At 41.7% G+C, this 21974-nt stretch overlaps 1 protein-coding gene across 6 annotated transcripts in view; it reads left to right on the forward strand.

The window, feature by feature from the left end:
* The window catches only part of CEP128 (centrosomal protein 128), a 199907-nt gene that overhangs the window by 149899 nt on the left and 28034 nt on the right, over positions 1–21974 (forward strand). The gene's annotated exons all lie outside the window — the stretch shown is intronic.

Genomic DNA, 21974 nt, shown 5'->3' on the forward strand with positions numbered 1-21974 from the left:
ACTATAAAGAAATTCCAGCAGAACTTTGTTTTTCCCTGTGCAAAAGATGTGCCTGTAGCAGTTTTCAACATTTGCTATTCTAGGAATCACATCTAACCCCAGCCTGTTACCTGGGGCCCACTTTATTTTGTTTTTGATGCCCACATCCACCTCTCTCATATCCTGGTTATAGTGTAAGGTCTAAGATATGGTATTGCATGTTGCAAGTTCCCAAGCTGAATCATGCCACTGCCTTTAACTTGGTGATCTTATTTTTTTTTGAGAATGCAATTTTGGGCTGTCAGAATTTTTTTATTTATTTTTGCTGAAGTACAGGCATATGAATTCAATTTTGGTAAACCAGTTTTAGTCTGGCAGGATTTGTTGTCTTAAAACCATGTGTATTATAAATAATTCCATTGCCCTTGACGTTCTTTCTTCCCCCCATTTTTAATTTTCTGTAGTTTGGCCTCTTCTGTAGTTTGGCTAATGCTTAGAAAGCATGTGCAATAGGGGATCAGGACTGTATTGGTTCACCTCTACGGCAGGGCTCTTACCTCCCTGCCTGACATTCATGCAATTTCACATTTGTTAATCCCTTGAGACGACATCAGTTTGCCACGAGTCCTCAAATAGTAGCGCCAGTGTTCATGAGACTTGCCAAGGTTGACTGAATTCATCAGTACCTGCTGGTGTGCATTAATTCAGCATATCTACACATTTTTAAAAAATAAACTCCCTTGTTCATAAAATCCTTTTCCATTCCATTTTTGTCAGTGTTGCTAAAGTTCTTAATATAGCTTTTCTTCTTACAGACAGAAGGAAAGTAAGGATTCAGTAACTTGTTTTTTGCAGTTATTATGCAAGTCTTTAACGTAACATTGGCATTGATCATAAATACAGGATACCAGATTTCTGAAGACATTCCTGCATTTAGGGGAGGGGGTAAATCTAAAAGGGAGCAAGTCTGCATTTAGTGAAGAGGGTAAATCTAAAAGGGAGCTTAAATACAATAATAGTAGAAAATATAACATTGACATATGAAGAAGGCCCCAGCAATGGCAACACAGATTTGGAGTTTACAGAACTACATTTCCTTCCCAAATGAAAAAAAACCTGAATAGATTTATCTCAGGGTTCTATAGATCAGAAAAGAGATTTATTGATCTATCTTGTTCTCCATTTCTTATTTTACAAGGTATTATTCCCCCTTCCCTTAATTGCTGCATTTCATTCAAGCCTTGGCACCTCTTACAGGTGAAGCTATGCGCATGTAGAAATGTTTATGAATTATTATGTATGTTTATGTATGTTAGGAGCAGGTTGTCTTAGGTGCTGTGAATGTGCTTTCAGGCCAGACGCTGGAGGCAACTTTGCACCTTTGCTCAGCACTGGCCTGGGAGAGGAAGTCAGGTTGCTGCCATGTCCTGTACATCTTCACATTCACAGGCCTGGAAAAGCATCTGCTCTCCTGGTCAGCTTTGTGATAGAATGGAAAGCAAGGGAAATACGCCAAACTGAAGATTGTAGCTTTTGAATGAGGGGAATTAATGTTTCAGGTGCCCAATTAACAGTAACGTTTTCCATGTACCTTTGGGCAGTGCTCTCTCATACGCAGAGTGCATGCACACATCTCACCACACATGATTGTATGAGGCTAAAACAGCTCTTTGAGACATTGGATGGAAGGGAGGAAAGAAGGAAGGGGCGGTATACAAATGCAACAATTTAAATACGTTTGGGGGGCAGTAGGGAGGCATAGTTCATCTCTCTGCATAGTCATAATTAGTGGCGGTTGCATCAACTTTACTTGGCTAAATATTTGCCATGGTAGAACCAATTCCTGGCCACCATCAATGAGCAGCAACTGAGGGAACGGTGGACACCACATCCTTGCTTGAGCAGAGCCAAGGAGAGGAACAGCTATCACAGGATTAAGCAACTATGTGCTTCCTGATTGGCCATCGCTGCCTAATGTAGGTGCAGACCAATGATGTCAGTGGCCCTTGGGAGATGCTATTGGCTAGTCAGCCAGGCTGGCCAGCACTAACTCAGCTGCCTCTCCTACCTTCTCCTTAGCATAATGCTTAGGAAGGTGCCTTTTCCCAAAGTCGCTGCTCAGTAGCAGTGGCTAAATTCTGCCCCCACATCACCAGCTGCTGAGAAAAAGTAAACTTGAACCAAACACCACAGGGAAAATATTTTTGTTCTAGGTCTGGAGACTCTCAAAAGATAAAGGTCCATTAATTATCATTTGAAACCAGAGCTAGACAAAAGTTATAGGGAAAGTGTTCTGTGAAAGTAACAATTTTACATTGTCTAAGAGGTTGACTGACTACCCTAATGGGTCTTTTTAATCTCTGCTTTCACTGATTGTAGACAGGATAAAATTAGCTTTGTGCTGTAATCCTTCAGCCTTGCCCTGCTGCCAAAGGGTAAGCAGGGTCTTCAGCCAATTAGGCTATCAGTTCTCAATTTACTGCCCTGTTACAATCTCAGGAGAACAGAGAAGTGAACCTAGTAAAACACAGTTTCACTAAAGTTTCAGTGATCATTAAGTTTTATCACTTTGTTTTATCAGAAATGTGCAACTTAATTTTAAACTCAAATTTATAGCAAAATAAAGCCTGCAAATAGGATGCTCTGAGAGTAATGTGTGTGTCTGCGGAAAATATTGAAGTTCGGCAACTGACTGGGTTTGAGCTCACTACATAAAACAAGAAAGAAATCTTCAGTGGTGCCTTAATTCATCGAGATAATAAGAACAGAGTGTCTCCATGGAAGAAAACAGGCCATTCTTTATATAGAAGAATTGAAGCACAGGTTTCCCATGGTTATCTCCTTTGCCTCTCTCCACGGCTCAAGATAAAGAAGCAAATGCACAGCAAAGCCGAAAGGGCAACCTCCAAGAAAGCCACGTCCTCTTCTGCAGCCTCCCCACTTGTTTCCTGCCTCAGCCAAAGGAGAAGCTGTTCTCCTGACTTTAATTATAATTTAGTTCTTTTCATATATTGTCACATTAGAGCAGATCAGTCATGCTTGGCTCATGTGCTGAGAACACACAGAACACTTGGAAGATTTGACTCAGTGGTGAAGTGCATATTTCTTGTGCAGAAGTTTAACTCCCAGCATCTCCAGTTAAATGGTCATAGATTCATAAAATTGTAGAGTTCAAAGAGACCCTGAGGACCATCTAGTCCAACCTCCAGAAATGCAGGAGGCTGCCCCATATGGGGATCAAACCTGCATCCTTGGCATTATCAGCACCGCATTCTAACCAACCAGTAGGTGATGGGCTAGACTTCCTGCTGGAGGCCCTGGAGAGCTGCTACCAGCCAGAATTGACCGTACTGAGTTAGATTGCCTGTCTCCGTATAAGGCAGCTTTGTATGACCACGTCAGGAAATAGTTTGAGGCTGTTTGTAATGGTCTGATACTGGCAGTTGTGGCCAGTGAAGTTTGATGTTGAGTGGGAGGCCACAAAGAAACCACGGTCAGGTTACAATCCTCTTTCCTAGGAGTGAGTCCAATTGATTTCAGTTCATTGGATAGCACTGTCACACCATTACAGTGGTGCCCCGCAAGACGAACGCCTCGCAAGACGGAAAACCCGCTAGACAAAAGGGTTTTCTGTTTTGGAGGCGCTTCGCAAAACGAATTTCCCTATGGGCTTGCTTCGCAAGACGAAAATGTCTTGCGAGTTCCTGCAGTTTTCCCCCCTTCCCCCCCCCTTTTCCTAAGCCGTTAAGCCGCTTATCAGCTGATCCGCTGATAAGCCGCTCAACAGCTGATCGCTAAAAGCCGCTAAACCGCTAAGAGCGCTAATCCGCTAAGCTGTCAATGGGCTTGCTTCGCAAGACGAAAAAACCGCTATACGAAGAGCCTCACGGAACAGATTAATTTCGTCTTGCGAGGCACCACTGTATTGAGGTTTTCCAAAGCAGTAGGCGCCTTTGCCTCAGGTAAGCTAAATGACCCTGATGCATGTAGCAAGCAATTTATAATTTTCACAGAATCTGTCCAACCCTGTGTCTGAGGTCAGTGATCAGTCTTCCACAAAATCTCAGGACTCTTCTACTTTCAGCTCAATTCCAAATGAGCTTCCTCAGAAATACATTGTATTTGAACACATGCCGTGCATAAGATTTTGGCAAAATTGGAAATGGCTTCTTTAGCAAATCCTTGGGAACAAGACTTTGAAAAGTTTCGTGACTGGGCAAGTAGGGCCTTCTCCAGCACCCAATAAAGGTAAAGACAAAACAGAGTTTAACTAGCAATTGAGCAGGCCCATTATCTACTTTTAAGAGTTTGGTTGAATTCTAGTGGCCCTATTGGCATGGCCCATGTGCCATAATGCTGCTTATTCTCTTCTTATGGGGAATCAATAAGCATATTTTTAAAGGATATATGCCATTTTAGTTCTTCATATGTTTCATAATCAATGTTTTTAAAACAGTAGGTAGGCAACAGTTCCTCCTGTGGAGGAACTGTTGCTTTCGACCCCTGCAATCACTGCACATGAAAGACATAGCTGACAGTGGTGATGTGTAATGAGGGCCCTGATTTGGAATCAGCTCTGTATTTGTCAAGGTCTCTTTGCAAGCATTTAGGAAAAGCTACCGTATTTTTCGCCCTATAGGACGCACTTTTTCCCCTCAAAAAATGAAGGGGAAATGTGTGTGCGTCCTATGGGGCGAATGCAGGCTTTTGCTGAAGCCTGGAGAGCGAGAGGGGTCGGTGCGCACAGACCCCTCTCACTCTTAAGGCTTCGCGGACCTCTCCGCAAGCGGCGGGAGCGCTCCCGCTGCTTGCGGAGAGTTGCCTGCATGCGGAAGCCTGCGCCCGCTGAGATCAGCGCATCCAGGCTTCGCGGACCTCTCCGCAAGCGGCGGGAGCCAGCCCTGGGCTCCCACGGCTTGCAGAGAGCTGCCTGTTTGGGGACTGGGGTCGCGGGAAGCTCGGGCCTCCCCCGCCCCCACCCCGCGCCTGGGGGGGGAAATAATTTTTTCCCCTTTATTTCCCCCCCAAAAAACTAGGTGCGCCTTATGGGACGGTGCGTCCTATAGGGCGAAAAATACGGTAATTTGTTTCCTTAGAATTCTCTCCCAGTTTGTAATGATGGTATAGTCTTTTTTGTTTTACCTTAACTTTTGTTGCTCCTAAAAAGCACCTCTGCTTTTCAGGTAGTCCCATCAACATTCGCTCTAATTTTGCTAATGGCAGCTCATACAGAGGCAAAAGCCCTCAAAGGCCAAACTATTGTGGCAGTAGTTTGGAAGAAACTGCATTGTTTCTTGAAGCCTTAACAAGATGCCTGGGGGTGGGTTTGTGTGTGTGTGTGTGTGTGTGTGTGTGTGTGTAGGTGTGTGTGTAGTTCTGAGTTGTCATTGGTGCCTAGCTCTTCACTGGGAAGCAGATGAAATTTTAAGGGGAGTTGAAAACCATGTGCAGAATCTCAGTTTACATTCTGAGCCGGAGAAGAACCAACAGGAAAAATGATACATTTCTATTCCAACCCAGGTAATTAGCAGTAGTGACATCACTACTCGTATTGTGCATGTTCACGGTTGCCACTGCCACTAGCAACCAGGGAAGAGAAAGGTTAGGCGAGGGCAGAGGCATACCTAGGCTCCCTTACGCCCTTGGCAAAGAGCTGTATCGGTGCCTCTGAAGCTGTGAGAGACCATGGACCAGAAACTTTTGCACTCTGCTACTGACTCTCTGTATGACCATTGGGGTTGGGCCTGCTCTGCTCACATCTCCCTCCTTAGTTGGTCTCTAAGGTCCATTGGACAATTTTTTACAGTGGTACCTCCGGTTATGAACGGGATCCGTTCTGGAGGCCCAGCTGCATCCTGAAAACTTTGTAACCAGAGACGCTCTTCTGCACATGTGTACAGTGCAATTGAGTGCTTCTGTGCATGCGTGTGTGGCAGAACCTGGAAATATACACTTCCTGGGGTACTGTGTTTGCAACCCGAGGATTACATTACCTGAAGGGTAACCCGAGGGTCCACTGTATTTATTTTGACCTCCCTCCTCCATTGGTCTGTCTGTCTAAGCATGTGAATGGACATGCTGCTAGCCACTCCGAGCCAGAATGGAGAGGTGTGGTTTTTGTGGCCCCTCTGGGCCAGTGGCCTTGGTATGCTCATGGGCAAGCTGTATATAGGCAATCAGTTGCTAAGCACTGCTTTTTGAGGAAATTATATTTCATATATTTTGCCACACCTAATATGAATAGAGTAAAAACTGGCTGTTTAACCTCCCTTCCTACTTCGTAGCTATTGGCTGACTTATTGTGATGTCACAGAGAGGTAAATAATTTTATTCTTATTGTGGGTCTATAAAGGTAAATGAAAGGTCCGTTTGGAGAAAACTTTCACAACCTGAGAGAAGCTGTATGCTGGGTTTGGATCTGCCATGTAAGCTGGGAACCTGAAGGTCTACGTTAACAGAGAGAAGGGGACATTTTGAGACAGATGGTTGAAGAAAGGTGGAGGCAGAGTGGGAACTTTCTTTGAATCTGTGAAAAGGATAAGTAGAGGGACTGGGAACATAAGAGTTGAGAAAGTTAAGAGCTGAAGAGAAATGGAAGCTGGGGGGGAAGCTTCATACAGGACACAAAAGCCCATGTGTTTTTAGGGTGAATAGAGCAGACCTGACAGAGAGCTTTGGATTTTGGAGGATTATAGGTCAGAGAATCAAAATCAAAGAGCTAACTAATCACATCTTTGACCTGAAGTTTCTAGTTTGTTTTAATTAAGAATAGTGCAGGGCAGACTCACACATTCACCTTCTGGCATGGCACCTGCTGAAGACATGGAGGCTGTTCTGTGCAGAAAGCTATTTACACAAAGCAGCTTCCCACATGGTTGCAATGATTTTAGCTCTTTCAGGCACACATGATGATGTGGTTGAAATTGCCACAGCCACGTGGGGAGCTGCACCGCACAAACGGCCAGCCATGCTGCGAAGAGTATATACGATTTAGGCTTTAATGCTGCGGGTCTAGGGAGAACATCTTTTTGCTGTTCTCAGGAATATTACATATGAAACACTCAGGTCTGAAGGGGGGAAAAAGCTGGCGAGCTTATTAGTGATGATAATATTTGCTCCAGAAAGTTCAGTCACATGCCAACTTTGGAAAAGGAAGAATGGTTGTGTTATGTCTAGTCTAGAATGTTTATATTGCGACGTGGCTTGTGAACATGTTGTATAATAAAGCTGCTGGTGTTTATCAAAAGCAAAGAAATCTGGATTTATTCTTTTGTGCTCAGCTTTTTAAGAAATACTGTTTTCATATGCTGTTGAAATTTTGTATAATCCTGCAGAGGCCAGCAGAGGGAGCTTCAGCTCCCTTCTTGATCCTTGCTCTCCTTTTTGCATGAAGAGGGACATGGCTTTTTAAATACTTGATTATTTTAAAATAGCCGCATCTTTTACTGCCCATTGTCCATTCCAGTCCCAGGCAAAGTGCAGTTTTAAGGCTTTGAAAAGGAGTCTCCCCGCCCCTTCTGCTATGGACATACTGTTCCACAATTAGTACATGCAAAGCTAAACAACTTGGAATGAAAACTTGTCCAATATCACCATGCCCAAAGGAAAATATACATTGAATTTGGGTCTGACAAATCCAGTTTCATCCTTTCACTCTTGTTCCCCCTGACCCCAATTAAGTTTGGGGCTCATTCAGTTTTAAGAGAATGGTTCAAAAATAGGGCACCAGAAAATAGTATTAGCTTGAGATAGTTTAGTTCAGGCATCCCCAAACTCAGCCCTCCAGATGTTTTGGGACTACAACTCCCATTATCCCTAGCTAACAGGACCAGTGGTTGGGGATGTTGGGAATTGTAGTCCCAAAACATCTGGAGGGCCGAGTTTGGGGATGCCTGGTTTACTTGGTAGAACATGAGACTCTTAATCTCATGGTCCTCTGTTCAAGCCCCACCCTGGGCAAAAAGATTCCTGCTTTGCAGGGGGTTGGACTAGATGACCCTTGTGGTCCCTTCCAACTCCCCAATTCTGTGATTCTATTGGTTTTTTTAAATGACTGTGTTACACTGAATATTTTAGAATATCTTGATTTTCTACTTCTTTCCATCAGTGTGTTTTCCATTTGGGAAATGATTTTGGCCCTGGGAGGGGGGAACTCACAGGGTAACAAATGTTTATGCTTTACTTAAATTCCAAGTGTCATTAAGGACTCTCGATGAGAGTGAGATGTGCGGAGGCTGAGCTTTGAACTAGGTTCAGATGCCGAGAGTGCAGAGAAATCGGACTGTCGTGCTTTCAAATCAAGACTCTGTGCTGAGTATGTCATGCAACACTGAAGGTATCATGATGTCACAAAGAATTAGTGGGTCCATTGATCTGTAGCTCTGGAATGTAAGTTGGTTTGCACAGTTCTGTATTCCCAAAATTTGTGGGAACTCACAAAAATATTTATTGTTTTAGTCAAAGGAATTTGGTTGGGGTTTTTTTGCACAAATTGTTCATAAACAGCCCTAAAATATCCAGACCCTTCTGGCGTTACTAGAGAGAGGTTGTCAGTTTTCCTGAGAAAGAGAGAGGGGGCAAAATTCCTGACAACTTTTGGTCCTCTGGCCAGCAGCTGTGGCTGGAAGATTTCCTTTCACTCCTATATGAAGTTGGTCTTACCGCGAAGCTGTTGGTTGTAGGCAGAAGATCCTACAATATCTGTAGGGCAGAGGGAATATATATATATATATATATATATATATATATATATATACACACACACACACACACACACACTTTTCAAGAGCAAAAATGTCCAAGAGGGAATACACACGTTAATCACGTGGTTCATTTTCCAGATTGCAGTGGGGTATTTTGCGTGTTCATATGATCTCCTGCATAATAAAAATGTTGTGTGTTAAGGTATCTAGCCCTTGAGAGATTCTAAGCTAGCCCTACCTCAGATATGTTGGTCTTGTTGTGCAGGAAGTTTTATACATGTGAAAACATGCAGGCATGTAATTCCCCCACTTGAAATCTGAAGCTGCACAATCTGAATCCCAACAAGACAGTATTACTTAATTATCTTGAATGTATAAATTGGCTTTAAGGACTGCTCTTGTAGTCATTAGGCAACTAGCAGTTGTACTAGTTGCTATATAAACAGATGGGTAAGAGGCATGTCAGTTGGCATGTTAGACAGAGTAGGTGTGATTGTTATGACTTCACCACTTAGGAACTGAAATTAACATAAAAATGATTTGCTGAAGAACATACAAGTTCCTAGCAGATCTAGAGAAAAGGAACCAAACAGCACATTGTTCTAACATAGTATAAGTATATACTATATATACTTCTTCAGGTATCTGAAGAAGTGTGCATGCACACGAAAGCTCATACCTAGAACTAACTTAGTTGGTCTTTAAGGTGCTACTGGAAAGAATTTTTTTTTCTTTTATTTTGTTTTGACTATGGCAGACCAACACGGCTACCTATCTGTAACTAACATAGTATATTAACTATAGGACCTTCTTTATTCCCTGGGGTAAAATCTATTCCTTTAGATTCTACGTACTTTTTTGTCTGCTACAGATTAAAGTTAAAAAAAAAACAGGAGCCTGGATATTATTTAGATACTGAATTGATTTAAAGCATTTTTATTTGATTTTTTTTTTAATCCTGATTTTTGGCAGATGGGTTCTGTTCAGCTCCACAGGGTTTCCATGTTTGGCTGTTGTTCTGGTGCACATCTAGAGTGGGCCCATAGAAAGTTTACATGGGTATGAGGGTGGGTACATTAAATATGTGAAGTCTTCCATGCAGAATCTGGGTCATCAATCTTTTTGGTATCTACCCATATTGGAATCATAGAATTGTAGAGTTGAAAGGGACCCTGAGGATCATCTAGTCCAACCCTCTGCAGTGCAGGAATATGCAGCTGTCCCATATGGGGATCGAACCTGCAACCTTGGCATTATCAGCACCAAGCTGTAACCAACATCTTCCAAAAGAGATTGGCTACACTATTGGCATAGTTACAGTGGTGTCTCGCAAGACGAAAAGAATCCGTTCCGCGATTCTCTTCGTCTAGTGATTTTTTTCGTCTTGCGAAGCAAGCCCATTGATGGCTTAGCGGATTAGCGCTATTAGCGATTTAGCGGCTTTTAGCGGCTTAGCAGATAAGCGGCTTAACGGCTTAGAAAAAGGTGGGGGGAAGGGGGAAAAACCGCAGGAACTCGCAAGACATTTTCGTCTTGCGAAGCAAGCCCATAGGAAATTCGTTTTGCGAAGCACCTCCAAAACGGAAAACTCTTTCGTCTAGCGAGTTTTCCGTCTTGCGAGGCATTCGTCTTGCAGGGCACCACTGTACATAACATGTGGAATGTATAATCTTTTCCCAGATTAATCACTACTTCATGCAGTGGGCTTTTTGAGACCCAACCCATTTGGTTTTTCCCAAGCAACTTCATCACCACACATTTGAGGGCCAAGGATCTTTTGTTTAGCCAGTTCCTCTTGTGCGAAGCTTCTCTGTGCACCATTTCCATATTGTCTTTCTGTTTCCATTCCGTTTGAACAGTAGCATGTTAAATATTTCTTACAGGGTAATCCTCAGCATATTGACTCAAAAATAAGTCCCATGACTACCTAGTCAGTGTGTCTTAGGACTGCAGCTTTGGATAACGCCATATGCAAAAGTCTCCCTCCTTCTTAACAGCAAACTCAAGTGGTGAGTGCCAACTGAACTCTAGCCAAAACAGGATTGTAGGGAAGCAAGAAAGACGGTGTCCATGTGATCAGGGGGACCCCAAAGGAAAGAAATGGAAGGCATAAAGTAAGAATACTCCATATAGTCCAATGAGGACTGAACATGCTCAGTAGCTACGGAATGTTTAATATGGGATGGGGGAATAAAATGCCGTTCTTACGCCTCTGTTTGCAAGAGTGGTTTGCTGTCTCACTGGAACTCTGAACAGGAACACTCCTGTTAGAGGGCAACATTTTGTTCCTGCTCCCACATGCATTTACGGTATATTAAATTGAAAATGGTCTATTGATGCATGGTGACATCATTTCCTTCCCAGCTTCATTTATTGGATTGAATTGTATGCCAAAATTTTAAACAGTGAATGTGGTTCCAATACCTTGACACAATACTATGAGCCCACTGGAGATTAAACAAATACACATTAATGAATAATATCACACAACATAGTTGGCAACTGACATTCTAGCCTTTCTAATCTGCTAATTGCTTCTATTTTTCACGTGATAAAAACAGCCATTCTTATTAGGTTTCATTATGCAGTAATTGGAAATCCTAGGACTGTGCCTTCAATTCAGTGGCATTCTTGCATGAAAAGATACAGTATTAAAGAACACATTAGTTTCTAACTGCCTTTATCTTTCCTCCAGTCCTCCAGAAAATCTCTTCCTTTCTGCACGGGACAAAATGTAGGACAGTCCTTAAGCCTCTGAAATACGGCTTCAGCTAAGGCCTGTTTCCATGATTTATTGGTTTGGTAATGAATGTATGTGGGACGCGGGTGGCACTGTGGTGTAAACCACTGAGCCTTGGGCTTGCCGATCGGAAGGTTGGCGGTTCGAATCCTCGTGACGGGGTGAGCTCCCATTGTTTGGTCCCAGATCCTGCCAACCTAGCAGTTCGAAAGCACGTCAGAGTGCAAGTAGATAAATAGGTACCGCTCCAGCAGGAAGTAAACAGCATTTCCGTGTGCTGCTCTGGTTTCACCAGAAGCGGCTTAGTCATGCTGGTCACATGATATGGAAAAACTGTCTGGACAAACGTCGGCTCCCTCGGCCAATAAAGTGAGATGAGCGCCACAACCCCAGAGTCGTTCACGACCGGACTTAACTGTCAGGGGTCTTTTACCTTTTTTTAGTGAATGTATGTAGCTTAAGAGGAGCAGGGGGACGTGACTTACTAAAATAATTGTTTAAAAAGTTAAAAAGTAATCTCAAAGCAGTTCAAAACATCATCATTTAAAATATCAGCAGGCACCTGGTATTTTAAAAGGCAACGCCAGCAATGTACATTAAAAGAGTTGTTAAGTATATTGAGTTGGTAAGTGATGGCAATTATTGCAGCTAGGCCAGAATTGTGGCTTGGAAAAAGTAAGGCTTGTCTGCCCACCCAAAAGTGAGCAGTGATAGCTCCAGAAAGGGTTCCTTCAGAAAGGAAGCAACACCAGCAGAGGACCTGTCCCTACTCACTGCAGCACGCCACCAAGTTGAATGCAGCCCCCAAAGCCATGGATGGCAGTCTAGTAGAGGCTGAAGAAACTTCCTGTTTCTCCTGCCTGTCGGGAAGGGCAGGTGTAAGGGGGTTTTCAGACACAAAGTAATGGGTGGTGGGCTGCATGCAGCTTGATGGTTCTCAAGTTGTTCAGGCCTGTACTATATAGGAGCGTCTTCCATGTAGGCATTTGTGTGAATTCCATGTGTAGAACACCTGTCATTGCTGCATGTATGCCTATGAGGAAGCCACAATTGGCCGGGCTTCCCTGCAGATGTATACTTTAATTAGAATCGTTGTTCCCCAGCTACAGACTTGTGCAATCATCCCACTTGATGATCTATTTGCGGGATTCATTCACATTCCTATGCAGACATTCCTTTCATAAAGGAATTTAGTCATGTGCAAAGCAGCCCGGTTCCTTGACATTTTGTGCACCAAATGGTGATGCAGCCTTTCTGTTCTCAGTTATGAGGTTTGACATGACAGTGTAATGAGAATTCCCTCTCAAAACGTGAAGGAAGAGTTTACTATCCCATTCTAAGATGACTGCTCACTAATAGTCTGGATGAGCAATTGATCTTTCTTCAATGGGAATTAATAGGAGATTTTTCCTCAATGGATAATCTACCATTGTGTATATGGAAGTGAGGAGAAGCAGTTTTCAGTTTGAACATAGCAGCCAGAGTACTGTGATTTTTAGTAGCGCTTGGTTAGAGTTTGACCATCCTTGGGGTACAGTTCTATTTTGGGATCCAATATGGGAGAAAGTAAATCTGGTACACATTCCTGCTACTCCAAATTTAGACCACAAAACTAATTAGAGGAAATGTGTCACTTAGTGGGAAGATCACAGGTAATCGTTAAGTTCCCCCATTTCTGTGACCCAAGGAAACAACCAGTTTGGTTTTTTTGGTCTGGAAACATCTTAGAAGGTAATGTGGAAGATATTTGATTTAATGTGCACCTGAAATGCACAATCATTCTTATTTGTGTAGCTGTACCTGCCCCTCAATGCTCAGAGGCCATAGCCGTAGTAAATAAAAAATATTCCTGCTTCTAAACTTGCTCAGTCTTCACAGCTGAGCTGCTGGAATTTGGAGTTAATTAACCTTTACCCTTAGTCTCCTTTGTCCTTTCATGCATGTATATGTTTCAGCTCCTTTATATGCTGAATAGTATACAAGGCAGTTATATACTATATACTTATATACATGGATTTATCCATCTCTACAAGTATTAGGAGTAGGCAATTCACCTGGTTTTGAAGGTTCAGACTGACAGTGTGGTTGGATCTGAGCCCTTCTTTGGTTCAATTTCTGGTGACTTCTCAATTGCCTGTAATGGAAGAGTCAATCACCAATAACCTTTTCTTTCTTTCTTTCTTTCTTTCTTTCTTTCTTTCTTTCTTTCTTTCTCTCTCTCTCTCTCTCTCTTTCTTTCTTTCTTTCTTTCTTTCTTTCTTTGCAAAAGCAAATGGAATGTTGTTGTTTAGTCGTGTCCAACTCTTCGTGACCCCATGGACCAGAGCACGCCAGGCACATCTGTCTTCCACTGCCTCCCACAGTTTAGTCAAATTCATGCTGGTAGCTTCGAGAACACTATCCAACCATCTTGTCCTCTGTCGTCCCCTTCTCCTTGTGCCCTCCATCTTTCCCAACATCAGGGTCTTTTCCAGGGAGTCTTCTCTTCTCATGAGGTGGCCAAAGTATTGGAGCCTCAGCTTCACGATCTGTCCTTCCAGTGAGCACTCAGGGCTGATGTCCTTAAGAATGGATAGGTTTGATCTTCTTGCAGTCCGTGGGACTCTCAAGAGTCTCCTCCAGCACCATAATTCAAAAGCATCAATTCTTCGGCGATCAGCCTTCTTTATGGTCCAGCTCTCACTTCCATACATCACTACTGGGAAAACCATAGCTTTAACTATACGGACCTTTGTTGGCAAGGTGATGTCTCTGCTTTTTAAGATGCTGTCCAGGTTTGCCATCGCCTTTCTCCCAAGGAACAGGCATCTTTTAATTTCGTGGCTGCTGTCACCATCTGCAGTGATCATGGAGCCCAGGAAAGTAAAATCTCTCACTGCCTCCATTTCTTCAGCTTCTATTTGCCAAGAGGTGATGGGACCAGTGGCCATGATCTTCGTTTTTTTGATGTTGAGCTTCAAACCATATTTTGCACTCTCCTCTTTCACCCTCATTAAAAGGTTCTTTAATTCCTCCTCACTTTCTGTCATCAAGGTTGTGTCATCTGCATATCTGAGGTTGTTGATATTTCTTTCGGCAATCTTAATTCCGGCTTGGGATTCATCCAGCCCAGCCTTTTGCATGATGAATTCTGCATATAAGTTAAATAAGCAGGGAGATAATATACAGCCTTGTCATACTCCTTTCCCAATTTTGAACCAGTCAGTTGTTCCATATCCAGTTCTAACTGTAGCTTCTTGTCCCACATAGAGATTTCTCAGGAGACAGATGAGGTGATCAGGCACTCCCATTTCTTTAAGAACTTGCCATAGTTTGCTGTGGTCGACACAGTCAAAGGCTTTTGCATAGTCAATGAAGCAGAAGTAGATGTCTTTCTGGAACTCTAGCTTTCTCCATAATCCAGTGCATGTTTGCAATTTGGTCTCTGGTTCCTCTGCCTCTTCTAAATCCAGCTTGCACTTCTGGGAGTTCTCGGTCCACATACTGCTTGAGCCTACCTTGTAGAATTTTAAGCATAACCTTGCTAGCGTGTGAAATGAGTGCAATTGTGTGGTAGTTAGAGCATTCTTTGACACTGCCCTTCTTGGGGATTAGGATGTAGACTGATCTTCTCTAATCCTCTGGCCACTGCTGAGTTTTCCAAACTTGCTGGCATAATGAGTGTAGCACCTTAACAGCATCATCTTTTAAAATTTTAAATAGTTCAGCTGGAATACCATCACTTCCACTGGCCTTGTTATTTGCAGTGCTTTCTAAGGCCCATTTGACTTCACTCTCCAGGATGTCTGGCTCAAGGTCAGCAACCACACTACCTGGGGTGTCATTCTGAATGGGTCTTTCTGAATGGGTGAAACTTACAGATCATAGACAAATGGGTGCAGGGCTTCTTGAAATATTGAGCCTTCTTTTTAAAATGGTAGGGGAGCAGGAAAATCCCTTTCTTGTAGTTTTATGGGTAATGTATTTTATGTATTATACATATTCATATAGATTAATATATACACACATAGAATACTGCTTAGTGCAAAATATTAAACTCTACCTATTCAGATCACTATAGGGACGCGGGTGGCGCTGTGGGTAAAACCTCAGCGCCTAGGACTTGCCGATCGCATGGTCGGCAGTTCGAATCCCCGCGGCGGGGTGCGCTCCCGTCGCTCGGTCCCAGCGCCTGCCAACCTAGCAGTTCGAAAGCACCCCCGGGTGCAAGTAGATAAATAGGGACCGCTTACCAGCGGGAAGGTAAACGGCGTTCCGTGTGCTGTGCTGGCTTGCCAGATGCACCTTGTCACGCTGGCCACGTGACCCGGAAGTGTCTGCGGACAGTGCTGGCTCCCGGCCTATAGAGTGAGATGAGCGCACAACCCTAGAGTCTGGCAAGACTGGCCCGTACGGGCAGGGGTACCTTTACCTTTACCTTTTTATTCAGACCACTAAAACTCTAATATTTCAGGCCCATGCGGGGGCTCCTTCCTTCCTTGTTTTCGGCACCAAGAAACCCCCTGCATCACCATTGCTTTACATTAAAAGGAAACGGCACAGGCAAAAAACAACCTATATTGTCCAGAGTGATGTTATATACATCTACGAAGAAAGGCCTCGGCACTCCTGATTTGCAATTGTACCGTGATGCATCACATATTTAAAAAGTTGTCCCAATATTACACGGTAATAAAGAGAGAATTTGGATAGCAAAGGAAATTCCTGGGGAACCAATGCAATATTTGAGAGGTTTTCCTTATCTAAGCAACTCCCACCCACCCATGGATTCAGTGAACAACTCTCTTTTTAAAAAAGTTTTAACAGCACTGAAAAAAAATAGTCAAAGAATTATTACCTTGTGTTGTGTTGTTGTTTAGTCGTTTAGTCGTGTCCGACTCTTCGTGACCCCATGGACCAGAGCACGCCAGGCACTCCTATCTTCTGGAGTGCCTGGCGTGCCTGCATGCACACGAAAGCTCATACCAATAACAAACTTAGTTGGTCTCTAAGGTGCTACTGGAAGGAATTTTTTTAATATTTTTTTTTTTAAATATTCCTGTTTTCTCCTCACTTCTGGATCAGGCTAAAGGCCCATCTAGTCCAACATCCTATTCCCACAGTGGCCAATCATATGCCTATGGAAATGCATGAGAATGTAGTCTTTCATATATATATATATATATATATATATATATATATATATCTGCTAAATGGTTCCACTATGCACAAACCTTTGTAGACTAGTACCCACATTATACTGCATCATAACCATCATTATCATTAATTTGTGAAGCGCTTTTCATATATATGTCCCAAGGGGATTTACAGACACCCTTAAAAGCAACAGCACAAGAACAACTGAGTACAGGTTTGAAAACCCACACAGGAAGGAACCCCCTAAGGCAGAAACCTTTTCATCTAGCTGGGTAAAACATACATACATAAATACTGAGGGAGAGAGGGAAAGAAGTGGCAAGCAATGTCCATGAAACGTAAGAGGCAGTAGTAAATCTACAGAGCCAAAATGTAGAAAACATGACATCAATACAGTTTTATGGCACATTGAAGATTTAACATAAAGTGATCCTGCAGTCCCACTTATCTGGGAGTAAGCCCCATTGAACTCAATGGGACTTACTTTTTAGCAGACAAATATAGGACCACACTGTGAATCTGTTAGTCATTAAGTTGCCATAAAGCTCTCACTGGATGTAGGGGTTTTACTGAATCTCCTGCACACAAAAACAAAGATAAACTTCATGCTTCCTTCCACAATTTTGCTTCCTTTTATTAGAAACCTCCCTGCCCAAAAGGAAATACTTGGTTAACCTCTGTGTATTAAACTGGCTAAAATATGCATTTAGTGGATAATCAGGAAAGTGACCTTTTTAACTTCATCTCTCCGACCTAAATGCAAAGGCCTGGAATCATTCTAAAAATGGTATGTGACCCAGTGGCTGATTGACTGTGGCATATTGAGTTGCATATAAACGGATCCCAACCCACTTGACACGTTCCATGGTGGGCCACTCTGTAGGAAGGACATTTATGACTGGCGAGCAGTGTGTAAATCTGCCACCTGTTCTCTTTGCAATATGAAGCATGGCTCAGTTCAGCACTTCCTGCCAAAGCATCCTGTGAAAGGAAGGTGAATCCACAGTAGACTTAAGGCTACTAATATTAGGTATAGAGACTTTCTTTTACACAATCTTTACTCCTTAATCTTTGCTTGATAAACAGATCTGACTTATCCAGGAACCAGGAGCATGAATTCTAAGAAAACTGATGCAAATTAAGGAGATGTTGTTGATGATGATGATAATGATAATCATCTTAAATAAATTTTGCCTTTTTGAGCTTTTCTATTTGTGAATTTGTTATTATTTTGTGAAACTCGCTACCTTTTATACAACACCGTGCAATACAGGTTATGTATTAGGGTTGCCATATTTCAGAAAGTAAAAACCAGGACACCCCAAGTTTTTTTTAGGAAAACCCCCGAATTGTTGAGTGTTTCTGTACAAAAATGCCAAAAAACAACAATTTTTTTGATTGACTTGACTAAGAACCAGGACAAAGCACTGCCTTTCAGATATGCCCTCCAAGTCATCAATTTCGCCTTTGAAATCCCTGTAATGTCAGAGAAAATCTGGACGCATGGCAGTCCTAAATTGTAAATACACATATCCAAAATGAAGTTTAAGATCTGTTCTTCTCCAGAGCCATTAGTCACTCAGGTCCTTCTTTCTTTCCAAGTGTGTGAGCTGCTTTGTATGTTGTCTTTTGAAGACCCACAAATTGGATTACCTTGGGACATATACCAGGCGGAAGTCCAAGGCACTTGAATCCAATTCACACCAAATACTCTGCCAACGATTCCTCTTTGTCTTTGGTTGCAACCACAACATACAAAGAAGTTCACAGAACATCCATAAATGAAAGCGATCTGTGAAGGAGCGTTTCTAGTTTCTCCTCCTCCTCCTCCTTTTTATGGTCATTTTTACAGTTCCAGAACAAAATTACCACGGGCCTGTTAGGCCTCCAAATAAATGTTCTGAGCTGTAGTGGGTGATTGTAAAAATGTATTAACAGAATGAATGATAAAAGGAAGATGGAGTGGAAATGTCATCCTTTCTTCACAATGGAAGTGAGTGAATTTAATGGAATGGTAGTAAACCTAAAAGGAATGAAAGGAATTCATTGCAGGGGGTTGGAATTCCTTTTTTTTTTTTTAAATTTTTTATTAAATTTTGTCATAAATATATTTCACAAACATACAAAAGACAAAATGAAAAAGAAAAAACAGAAAAAGAGAAAAAAACAAACAAACAAAACATGAAATACATACAACTTTGATGACATTGATCGACTTCCCTTTATCTCGATTTCGGAAATTATTATCTTGTTTATCTATCTGCTGTGTCTATTCCTTAATAAAACTTTTTACGTAGTAAGCGTTATCTCATGCCTACTGTGATTTCTATAAGTACATATGTGTTTCTGATCAACATTTTAATTTTCCCCTTGTCTCTATTTCCATATATATCCTAAATTTATCCCATTCATTGTTAAATTTTGCACTTCTTTGATTTCTTATTTTCTGTGTCAATTTAGCCAGCTCCAAATAATCAGATAATTTAAGTTGCCACTCCTTTAGTGTTGGGATTTTTGGTGTTTTCCAGTACTGTGCTATGAGGGTTCTGGCGGCCACCGTTGCATATTGAAAAAAGGTTCTATCTTCTTCTTTGATATCCTTACCAATTATCCCCAGCAGGAAGGTTTGGGTTTTTTAACAAACGTGTATTTAAGAATTTTTTTTAATTCATTATAGATGGATTCCCAAAATTTTTTGAGAATCTCGCACGTCCACCACATATGAATGAATTCGCCCTCCTTGCTCTTACATTTCCAACACAGTTTATCGCCCGTTCTATACATTTTATGTAGTTTTACCGGCGTTATGTACCATCTGTACATCATCTTATAAATGTTTTCCTTTAGTGTCGTGCATGCTGAAAAATTCATATCTTTACACCACAATGCCTTCCATTTGTCAAACTCTATGTTGTACCCTAGGTCTACCGCCCACTTCACCATCACATCCTTTACTTCCTCGTCCTTGGTGTCCCACTCAAGTAACTGGTTGTACATTTTTGATAATAATTTTGTTTTACTTTCTATTATTTCAATCTGAAATCTAGATTTCTTGTCATTTATTCCGATCTTCTTATCTTCCCTCCACATTGAATTAATTTGATGGTATTGAATCCAGCCAGTCAGCTTGCTTTTTATTTCTTCATAAGGTCTAATCCTCCACCCGGATTCTGTTTTGGTTAGTAAATCTTCATATGTCCATCTTTCCCCCTCTATATTTAATTTTTTAATTGTTAAAATGTCTATTGGTGATAATCACCAGGGCGTTTTCTGCTCCAACAGTTTTTTATTCCTTTCCCACACTTCCAGCAGTGGCCCTCTGAAAATGTGGTTAGAAAAACCTTTATGAACCCTTCCCTTGTCTCGCCATAAATAGGCATGCCAACCGAATCTTAGATTAAACCCGTCTAGATCTAACAAATTTTTGTTTTTGATGACAATCCAGTCTTTTACCCAACAAAGACATGCAGCTTCGTAATATAACCTCAAGTTTGGAACCGCAAGGCCACGCAGGGGGTTGGAATTCCTTACGACTCTACAACTCTATGGTTCAAAGTGCTCAGGTACACTGGGCATGAGGTCACTGATTTTGATTTGTGTGCTGGGGAAAAGAGAGAGGTGAGATTTTAGTAGCAGGAGGTAAAATTCATATCAAGTATCAAAAGCCTGCTATATTTAAGAATAAATTGCCAATCAATGTATTTTTTAATAGCATCTGTTGAGATTATTTTCTTTTTTATAGCAGTGTTATTAAATAGCTCCCACCCTTTTTAAGCAAAGTGGTTTCTGCTTTTGGCATGCAAACATTGAACATATGCCTGTTGTTTATAACAATAACCATTCTATATCCCTATGCAGGCATAATGTTTTATCATGCTTGTCTTTTATCTCATTAGCTAAGTGCTGCATCTAAATTCCTAAATCCTGAGGTTTTTCCAGCTGGATAAATGGGTCTGCCCCATGAGTGCCTATTTTATATAGTCTTATTTTTAATGTATCTGCTTTTTTGTGTTTTTAACTGTTTTTGTTGCATATCGCCTTGAGACAATTGTATAGAAGGCAATTAATAAGTGGTTGTGGTGGTTGTTCTCATTGTCATCATCCTTAATGGTCAGTGATTGGCCAAGCCAAGGTGGGATTTTTCTAAAATATGGGGATCGAACCTGCAACCTTGACGTTATCAGCACCTTGCTGTAACCAGGCTCATCTTCCAAAGAAATTGGCTATACTATTGACACAGTTACATAACATGTGGAATGTATAATCTTTTTCCAGATTATTCACTATTTCATGCAGAGGGCTTTTTGAGACCCAACCCATTTGGTTTTTCCCAAGCAACTTCTTCACCACACATTTGAGGGCCAAGGATCTTTTGTTTAGCCAGTTCCTCTTGCTCGAAGCTTCTCTGTGCACCATTTCCATCTTGTCTTTCTGTTTCCATTCCATTTGAACAGTAGCATGTTAAATATTTCTTACAGGATAATCCTCAGCATATTGACTCAGAAATAAGTCCCATGACTACCTATTCAGTGTGTTTTAGGACTGCAGCTTTAGATAACCCCATATGCAAAAGTCTCCCTCCCTCTTAACAGCAAACTCAAGTGGTGAGTGCCAACTGAACTCTAGCCAAAACAGGATTGTAGGGAAGCAAGAAAGAGGGTGTCCATGTGATCAGGGGGGCCCCAAAGGAAAGAAATGGAAGGCATAAAGTAAGAATACTCCATATAGTCCAACGAGAACAGTAATGGAATGTTTAATATTGGAATGCGGTGGGGGAATAAAATGCCATTCTTGTGCCTCTTTTTGCAAGAATGCTTTGTCATCATCATTCTTAATGGTTTAATGATTTGTCAAGCCAAGGTGGGATTTTTCTAAAATAACTTTTGAATACATGATCTACGTTAACTGTACACTATTCAAACCGCAATTAAAATAGCTTCCCATTTTGCTAGTTTCTCTGTAGCTGCAAGATGATAAACAAGACTTGCTATACCTCTCTCTAAACATATCCTCCAAGGTCCTGACTTATCATGGGCAGGGCTTCACTGTACATCGGGAGTTCTGTTTGCGTTAAGGCAGCAAACCATTGTTAAAATTTATTTTCAAATATAATGCTAAACCATAGTTTAGTAAACAGAAGATTGTGGTGAGCCTTTGTCTCTCAAGCTCTTTTCTCCTCCCCTTGCATGGCTGCGAGGAAGCAAACAGAAGCATCTTTTTTCTGACCATGAATTAACTGTGGTTTTTCTTTAGTCCAGCAAGCTAAGGTTAGTTTAAACTATGGTCATTTGGAACAATCCAGGATCACAAAACAGTTTGAACTTGGCTTGTTTACAATAAACCATAATTTAAACTAGCCACAGTTTGTTGTTGTTGAACATGACAACAAACTGTGGGATCAAAAAGCATTGTAATTA

The sequence above is a fragment of the Podarcis cretensis genome (genome assembly GCF_951804945.1).
Source record: "Podarcis cretensis genome assembly, chromosome: 1".
Taxonomy (NCBI): Eukaryota; Metazoa; Chordata; class Lepidosauria; order Squamata; family Lacertidae; genus Podarcis; species Podarcis cretensis.